Source organism: Rhinopithecus roxellana, chromosome 4 (genome assembly GCF_007565055.1).
Source record: "Rhinopithecus roxellana isolate Shanxi Qingling chromosome 4, ASM756505v1, whole genome shotgun sequence".
NCBI classification, from domain to species: Eukaryota; Metazoa; Chordata; class Mammalia; order Primates; family Cercopithecidae; genus Rhinopithecus; species Rhinopithecus roxellana.
The window spans coordinates 178,676,843-178,685,585 of NC_044552.1; positions in this window are offsets into that span (position 1 = coordinate 178,676,843).

Below are 8,743 nucleotides of genomic sequence, written 5' to 3' on the forward strand. Positions count from 1 at the left end.
ATTTGCTCTTCTTCAGCCCTTCTTTCCTTTAGCTGGTCATTAGCCCTGGATACTCCAGCAGCCATGACCTGGAGCCCATTCCATGCGTCTCACTGTCCTGGGTTGAACTGTGTCCCTTTCAAAATTCCTTTCTTGGAATCCTAACCTCCGGTATCTCAGAATGTGCCCTTCTTTGCAGAGGTAATCAAAGTAAAATGAAGGCCAGGCATGGTGGCTCGTGCCTATAATTATAGCACTTTGGGAGGCTGAGGAAGGTGGATCACTTGAGGTCAGGAGGTCGAGACCAGCCTGGACAACATGGTGAAAGCCTGTCTCTACTAAAAATACAAAAAAAATTAGCTAGGTATGGTGGTGTGCACCTGTAATCCCAGCTACTCAGAAGGCTGAGGCTGGAGAATCATTTGAACCTGGGAGGCAAAGGCGCAGTGAGCCAAGATCGTGCTGCTGCACTCCAGCGTGGGCAACAGAGTGAGACTCTGTCAAAAAAAAAAAAAAAAAAAAATGTAAAATGAGGTGATTCCAGTGGGCCCTCATCAAATATGACCAGTGTCCTCACTAAAAAAAAAAAAAAAAAGGAAATTTGAGCACAGAAACACACATAGAGGAAAGATGCAAGGAGAATATGGCCCATCTACAAGCCAATCTACAAGCCAAGAAGAGAGGCCTGGAACTCAGCCTTCCCTCACAGCCGTCAAAAGGAACCAATCCTGCTGCCACATTGATTTCGGACTCCTGGACTCCAGAACTGCAGGACAATCCATTTCAGCTGTCAAAGCGCCTTGTCTAGCATACTGTGTTATAGCCGCCCTTGCAGATTAGTGTCCTCACCAACAGACATGTTTCATTTGGCCCTCTCTCCTTTGTTTTTGTTTTTGTTAAATGAGCCAACAGCCAAGACTCAAATTATCTTACATAAGAATCTCTTTCACCGAAACTCTAGACACTGGCCAAGCCTACATGGCAGGAGCTAAGCAGAGCCCTCCAGAGCCCCCGGTGCTGGCCACTGTCTCCCTGGCACCAAAACCAGATGTCAGCTATTATTTGTCTTAGGAGGGTTTAGTTCCAGATGCCAGGAACCGCACTAGCCATGTTAGGCAGAAAAGGATTAAATACAGGGAACTAGGGTCCCACCAAAATCATGAGAAGTGCAGGGGTGCAGGCTGTAGTCTAGGTCCTCAGAAGTGACACCCAGAATAGGACCCCAGAACTGATCCACCAGGACATAAATAAACCACATAACCAGGCACTCCAGGGAAATGGGGTAGGGGGCTGGCTGGGGGAGCAGGGGGAGGAACTGCTGAGTTGAAGGACACACCAGGGGTCAAGAAGCAGCTGCTTCCAAAATGCACCCCCACCCCACTGTTACACAGAGAAGCCAAAGATAGCCTCTGAGTATTGGTCCCTGGGCTGTCCCTCCCTCCCTCCCTTCCTTCCTCCTCCTCCTCCTCCTCCTTCTTCTTCTTTTTTCTCCCCTTCAGAGAGAGCCTCACTCTGTCACCTAGGCTGGAGTGCACTGGTATAATCCCGGCTCACTGCAACCTCCGCCTCCAGGGTTCAAGCAATTTTCCTACCTCAGCATCCCAAGTAGCTGGAACTACAGGCACATGCCACCACACCTTGCTAATTTTTGTATTTTTAGTAGAAACAGGGTTTCACCATGTTGGCCAGGCTAGTCTCAAACTCCTGACCTCAGGTGATTTGCCTGCCTCAGCCTCCCAAAGTGTTGGGATTACAAACGTGAGCCACTGCGCCTGGCCCATTTCTTTCTTCACAGCAAACTGAGAGGCCCGTTACCTCGAAAGTCCACCGGTGTCAAACTCAAATTTTTACATACGCAATTATTTTTAAAATAACCCAAAGATATTTTTTGCCATTTAGAGCCTGCTTGCTTTGCCTACCCTGCAAAACCTCCTGTGGCAGCTCTTACTCATGCATAAGATAGAACGCCTTGTCATTATAGGGCCCCCAAAATTTCTCTGCCCTTGGGACACCCTCACCCAGAGACTCCCTGGCAGGTTATACTGCTAAGCAACATCACTTCGTCACACAAGCCCCTGTCCCCAGAGTTCCCTTGCCCTCCCTGGCTTTTGCTGTGAGGGACTTTCCCTGCTTGCAAACCTGTCAAAGTACTGCCCAGTGAAGCGAGTGTGTGCTACTGCACTTCGTGGTCAGATTTTCCCCCGATCAGCCCCCAAATCCCTGGAACAAACCCACAAACTGAATGGCCATGCCCTGGAACGCTGACGCAGAAAACAACCCTTTCCACTGTGCCACCGGCCGGAGGCATTAACTGAAGTAGGGGCCTCAACTCCTACACATCCAGGAGCCTGGGAAATGTAGGTTTCAGCTTTCCGGTCTCTGCAGCCCTGGAAGTTGCCCAGGCGGAGGTGTCCACCCATAATACTCATCACACACTGACCTCCGGCTACTGCTTCTGCTTTCCTGACACAGACCCCCTTCATTCATGTACCCGGATCCAAGGAAGCATCCTCACATTTGCCACATGGTGAGGGCTTGGAAACCAGGTGGGCTGGACTCTAATCCTCCAATTTGCTCTCCAGGGTCACCAAATATCCGGGATTGTCCAGAACTCTCCAGTTTTAACACCGATAGTCCCGCGTCCCAGGAAACCCCTCAGTTCTGAGCCAATGAGGATGAGTGTCCCCACACTCCTTTCCCAGAAGAGCCACCCCTACTTCTTCTGCAAATGATTCCAGTGAATAACAAGGGTTCTTTGCTAAAAGTGACTGCAAATAATCAGTCTACATCACCCCCAAGATAGAAAAAAAAATTAAGTTATGGTGCAGTGTTTCCCAAAACAAGGCTCCAAAGATGATTTGAGTCTTTTCACAAATTATTGCTGCTTTTTTTTTTTTTTTTTTTTTTTTTTTTTTTTTTTTAAATAGAGATGAGGCCTCACTGTGTTGCCCAGGCTGGTCTCGAACTTCTGGCCTCAAGTGATCCTTCTGCCTCAGCCTCCCAAAGTGCTGGGATTACAGGCATGAGCCACCACACCCAGCCTGTGCTGCTAATTTTAATAGTATAAGAGTACTTGTACATTAGACAAAAATAAAACTAGCATATGAAACATAAGAATTAAAAATAGTAATAGAAGAGATTGTATAATGCAAATGATAAAAATCATGACAGTAGCTTGAGAACATCTGAGATTTGAGAGCTCTGTCACAGTAGGAAAATCTAAGCCTGGGAGCCTGTGGGCTGGGAGAGGCACCCTTCCTCTGCACCTGCTGGCCATGTGACAGTGGACACGCTGCATGACCTTGGAATCCAGCTCCTTGTGTGTAGCATCATGAAGCTGCCATGGCTCTGTGCATTCTTCTCCCTCAAATGCAAAGACCAGATGTGTTGTGGATGCCAGGATGGGGCCTGCACAGGCTGCCCCCCAGTTCCTGCTGCTGAGACCTCCTGGTAAGACCCTGGACTCATCCTCTTTACTTCTGGTCCCCAGTCCCTCCTTTGTCTGAGAACACCCCACAGAGCCAACCACGAAGTCCCTGTTTGGATTGAGTTAGGTGTCTGCCACTTGCAGCCAAAGGGCCCTAATGGATACAAATGGCTCTAGACCAGGGGTCCCCAACCCCCAGACCACAGACCACTACCGATCTGTGGACTGTTAGGAACCAGGCTGCACAGCAGAAGGTGAACACCTGGGCTCCACCTCCTGTCACATCAGTGGCAGCATTAGATTCTCATAGGAGCGCAAACCCTATTGTGAACTGTGCATGCAAGGGATCTAGGTTGCGAGCTTCTGATGAAAATTTAATGCCTGATGATCTGTCACTGTCTCCCATCACCTGAAGGTGAGACTGTCTAGTTGCAGGAAAACAAGTGAAGGGCTCCCACTGATTCGACATTATGAAGAGTTGTGTAATTATTTCATTATATATTACAATGTAATAACAATAGAAATAAAGTGCACCATAAATGTGATGCACTTAAATCATCCTGAAACCATTCCCACTCCCACCACAGTCCATGAAAAAAATTGTCCTCCATTAAACTGGTTCCTGGTGCCAAAAGGTTTGGGCTCTAGATGCTCCCATCATCCTGGATCCTGGGAGAAGGTACCTAGAAGTCAGGCTCCTGGGGCACCAAGTAAGGTGAACAAGGGGTATGGAGAGAAAGTAAACAGCCTTTGGGATAAAGGACATAAGGAGAGAGGGGTCTCCCAAGAGGACTGCCAGGAAAGTCCACTCCGTGAAGTCTTAGTTGAGCTAAGATGCGGGACATGGAAACGCCTGGGGAGAGTGTTGCAGAGAGGGCAGGACCTGAGTGGGCTGAGTGTGGGATGCAGGAACGTCACCGAGGAGCTGGTGGGATTACAATTGTGCGCCACCAAGCCAGGCTTATTTTTGTATATTTTGTAGAGATGGGGTTTCACCATGTTGAAGAGGCTGGTCTAGAACTGCTGACTCCAAATAATACCCCCCACACCCTGCCCCTCGACTTCCCAAAGTGCTGGGATTATATGTGTGAACCACCACCCCCACCCATTTTTTGAATAAGAGATTGAATCAACAAGAGACACCCAGTCTGTGGTAGCTGGCCTCCAGTGAGCCCCCTCTCTGGGACTTGGCTGTCCCTCGCCACGTAGCACTGTATTTGGTGGGAGTGATCAACAGTAGTTGAGAGAAGTGATGATGTGCCACTTCCAATATTAGGTTATAAAGGCAGCAGTTTCCATCTCGGTCTCCTCTCTCTCTCCCTCTCTGTCTCTTCCTCCCTCAGAAACCATGTGGTAGAGAGGCTTATGTGGTGGAGAGGCCCGTGTGGTGGAAAGGTTCGTGTGGTGGAAAGGCCCGTGTGGTGGAGAGGTTCGTGTGGCGGAGGGGCCTGTGTGGCGGAGAGGCCTGTGTGGCAGAGAGGCTCGTGTGGCAGAGAGGCTTATGTGGTGGAGAGGCCCATGTGATGGAGAGACCCGTGTGGTGGAGAGGCCCATGTGGTGGAGAGACCCGTGTGGTGGAGAGGCCCGTGTGGTGGAGAGGATCATGTGGTGGAGAGGCCCATGTGGTGGAGAGACCCGTGTGGTGGAGAGGCTCGTGTGGTGGAGAGATCCCTGTGGTGGAGAGACCCGTGTGGTGGAGAGGCTAGTGTGGTGGAGAGACCCGTGTGGTGGAGAGGCTCATGTGGTGGAGAGACCCGTGTGGTGGAGAGGCTCATGTGGTGGAGAGACCCGTGTGGTGGAGAGGTTCGTGTGGTGGAGAGGCCCGTGTGGTGGAGAGACCCATGTGGTGGAGAGGCTTATGTGGTGAAGAGGCCCATGTGGTGGAGAGGCTCCTGTGGTAGAGAGACCCGTGTGGTGGAGAGGCTCCTGTGGTGGAGAGACCCGTGTGGTGGAGAGGCCCGTGTGGTGGAGAGGCCCGTGTGGTGGAGAGACCCATGTGGTGGAGAGGCTCGTGTGGTGGAGGGGCCTGTGTGGTGGAGAGACCCGTGTGGTGGAGAGGCTTGTGTGGTGGAGAGGCTTGTGTGGTGGAGAGGCCCATGTGGTGGAGAGGCTTGTGTGGTGGAGAGGCTTATGTGGTGGAGAGGCCCGTGTGGTGGAGAGGCTTATGTGGTGGAAAGGCCCACGTGGTGGAGAGGCCCGTGTGGTGGAGAGACCCGTGTGGTGGAGAGGCTAGTGTGGTGGAGAGACCCGTGTGGTGGAGAGGCTCATGTGGTGGAGAGACCCGTGTGGTGGAGAGGCTCATGTGGTGGAGAGACCCGTGTGGTGGAGAGGTTCGTGTGGTGGAGAGGCCCGTGTGGTGGAGAGACCCATGTGGTGGAGAGGCTTATGTGGTGAAGAGGCCCATGTGGTGGAGAGGCTCCTGTGGTAGAGAGACCCGTGTGGTGGAGAGGCTCCTGTGGTGGAGAGACCCGTGTGGTGGAGAGGCCCGTGTGGTGGAGAGGCCCGTGTGGTGGAGAGACCCATGTGGTGGAGAGGCTCGTGTGGTGGAGGGGCCTGTGTGGTGGAGAGACCCGTGTGGTGGAGAGGCTTGTGTGGTGGAGAGGCTTGTGTGGTGGAGAGGCCCATGTGGTGGAGAGGCTTGTGTGGTGGAGAGGCTTATGTGGTGGAGAGGCCCGTGTGGTGGAGAGGCTTATGTGGTGGAAAGGCCCACGTGGTGGAGAGGCCCGTGTGGTGGAGAGACCCGTGTGGTGGAGAGACCCATGTGGTGGAGAGGCCTGTGTGGTGGAGAGACCCGTGTGGTGGAGAGACCCGTGTGGTGGAGAGGCCCATGTGGTAGAGAGGCTCATGTGGTGGAGAGGCCCATGTGGTGAGGGACCAAAGCCTCTTGCCAGTAGCCACGTAAATGAGCCAGGAGGCCCATCTACCTCCAGCTCTTACAAGTCTTACAAGACTGCAGCCCCAGTCAATAGCTTGCCTGCAACCTTGTGACAGATTCTGGGAGCTAAGCTGCTCCCAGAATCCTGATCCTCAGAAACATGTGAGATAATAAATGTTTGTTGTTTTAAGTCACTAAGTTTTGGGAGTAATTGTTTACAAAGCAACAGATAACTAATCCACAGTCCCAGTTTAGTTAACTCTCCTATATCTCAGAACACAACCCTGGCACAAAACATTGAGCCAGGACAAGCATTTATCACCTTCTTACAGTGATCTAGCAATGTCTTGTCCTCTCCACCTCCAAGACTCCCAGGATTAACTCCATTTTTCTCTTTCAGCCTGAGCCCCCAGCCCAACTGAAGGTGGGGGCTTCCAGCACTTCCCCCAGCCAAGATCCCCATGAGCTTTGCCCTTCCCCAGTCCCGATGCTGTTGCTGGTTAACTTTCCTGCAGACCCTTTTATATGGGGCCCCAAAAGACTCAGGGAAAAGAAACAGACATTTACTATGGTACCTATACACTACAGAATAGTATGCAGCCATGAAAAAGAAGGAAATCATGTCCTTTGCAGCAGTATGGATGCAGCTGGAGGCCATTATCCTAAGTGAATTAACACAAGAACTGAAAACCAAATACAACATGTTCTGACTTATAAGTGGGAGCTAAACATAGGGTAGACATAAACATAAACATGGCAATGATGAACACTGTGAATTACTAAAGGGGAGAAGAAAGGAGGTGGAAAGGGCTGACAAACTACCTATTGGATACTATTCTCAGTTCCTGGGTGATGGGATCAATTGTACCCTAAACCTCAGCATCACACAATGTACCCCGGTAACAAACCTACACATGTACCTCCGAATCTAAAACAAAAGTTGAAATTATACATATATTTTTAAAAAGGCTGGGTGCTGAGGCTCATGCCTGTAATCCCAGCGTTTTGGGAGGCTGATGAGGGTAGATCACCTGAGGTCAGCAGTTTTAGACCAGCCTGGCCAACATGGCAAAACCCTGTCTCTGCTAAAAGCACAAAAATTAGCCAGGCGTGGTGGCGAGTGCCTGTAATCCCAGCTACTCAGGAGGCTGAGACACCAGAATCTCTTGAACCCGGGAGGCAGAAGTTGCAGTGAACCGAGATTGTGCCATTGTACTCCAGCCTGGGTGACAAAGCAAGACTTCATCAGAAGAAAGGAAGGAAGGAAGGAAGGAAGGAAGGAAGGAAGGAAGGAAGGAAGGAAGGAAGGAAGGAAGGAAGGAAGGAAGGAAGGAAGGAAGGAAGGAAGGAAGGAAGGAAGGAAAGAAGGAAGGAAGGAAAGAAGGAAGGAAGGAAGGAAGGAAGGAAGGAAGGAAGGAAGGAAGGAAGGAAGGAAGGAAGGAAAAAAGAAGGAAGGAAGGAAAGGAGAAAGGGACGGAGGAAGGGAAGGGAGAAGGAAGGAAGGAAGGAAGGACGGCAGGGAGGGAGGGAGGGAGAGAGGGAGGGAGGAGGGAGGGAGGGACGGAGGAAGGAAGGGAAGGAATGGAGGCGACGGAAGGAGGGGGCGAAAGCCGGCCTTCCAGGAAGGAAGGAGGAAAAGAAGGAAAAAAGAAGGAAGGGACATTTATATGAGACAGTCTGTAGAGTTTGAAATGCAACATGATCCATCATGCAGAATTTTTATAGAGAATTAATTGTTTCAGTTCAGTGTGAAGGGACTCAAACTCCTCTCTTCATTAGAATTTTCCAAACTGCTAAGGAGATATGTGTAATTGTCACCTGCATCACATGTAACCAGGGGCCCATATGAAGAAATGAAAGGCTCCTTTCTTACATGGCTGTTCGTGGTGAATTGTGCAGTTTTGGATCCATCATTCAAATTGCACAGGCCAGGGGAACGCCCAATATTCCTGGCTGCCCACGCTCCCACCGCAACTAATGTGAGCTGGCAAGCAAGGGCTGTTGATAAGGACACAATGGTCATCATCACATTTCAGGGGTTTTTGTTTGTGTGTGTGTGTGTGTGTGTGTTTGTTTGTTTGTTTTGAGACGAAGTCTCACTCTGTTGCCCAGGCTGGAGTGCAGTGGCATGATCTCAGTTCACTGCAACCTCCGCCTCCCAGGTTCAAGCAATTATCGTACCTCATTCTCCCTGAGTAACTGGGATTACAGGCACCCACCACCACACCCAGTTAATTTTTGCGTTTTTTATAGAGATGGGGCCTTGCCATGTTGCCCAAGCTGGTCTCAAACTCCTAGGCTCAAGCGATCCACCCACCTCAGCCTCCCAAAGTGTTGGAATTACAGACATTTCAGTTTTTAAAAAAATAAGAAAAGCATGACTGGATACAATCAGGATTTCAGTAGAAGTAGAAAGTACGGGAAAGTCAGTGAGCAAATAGGTGCAGACAGAACAAGGGATG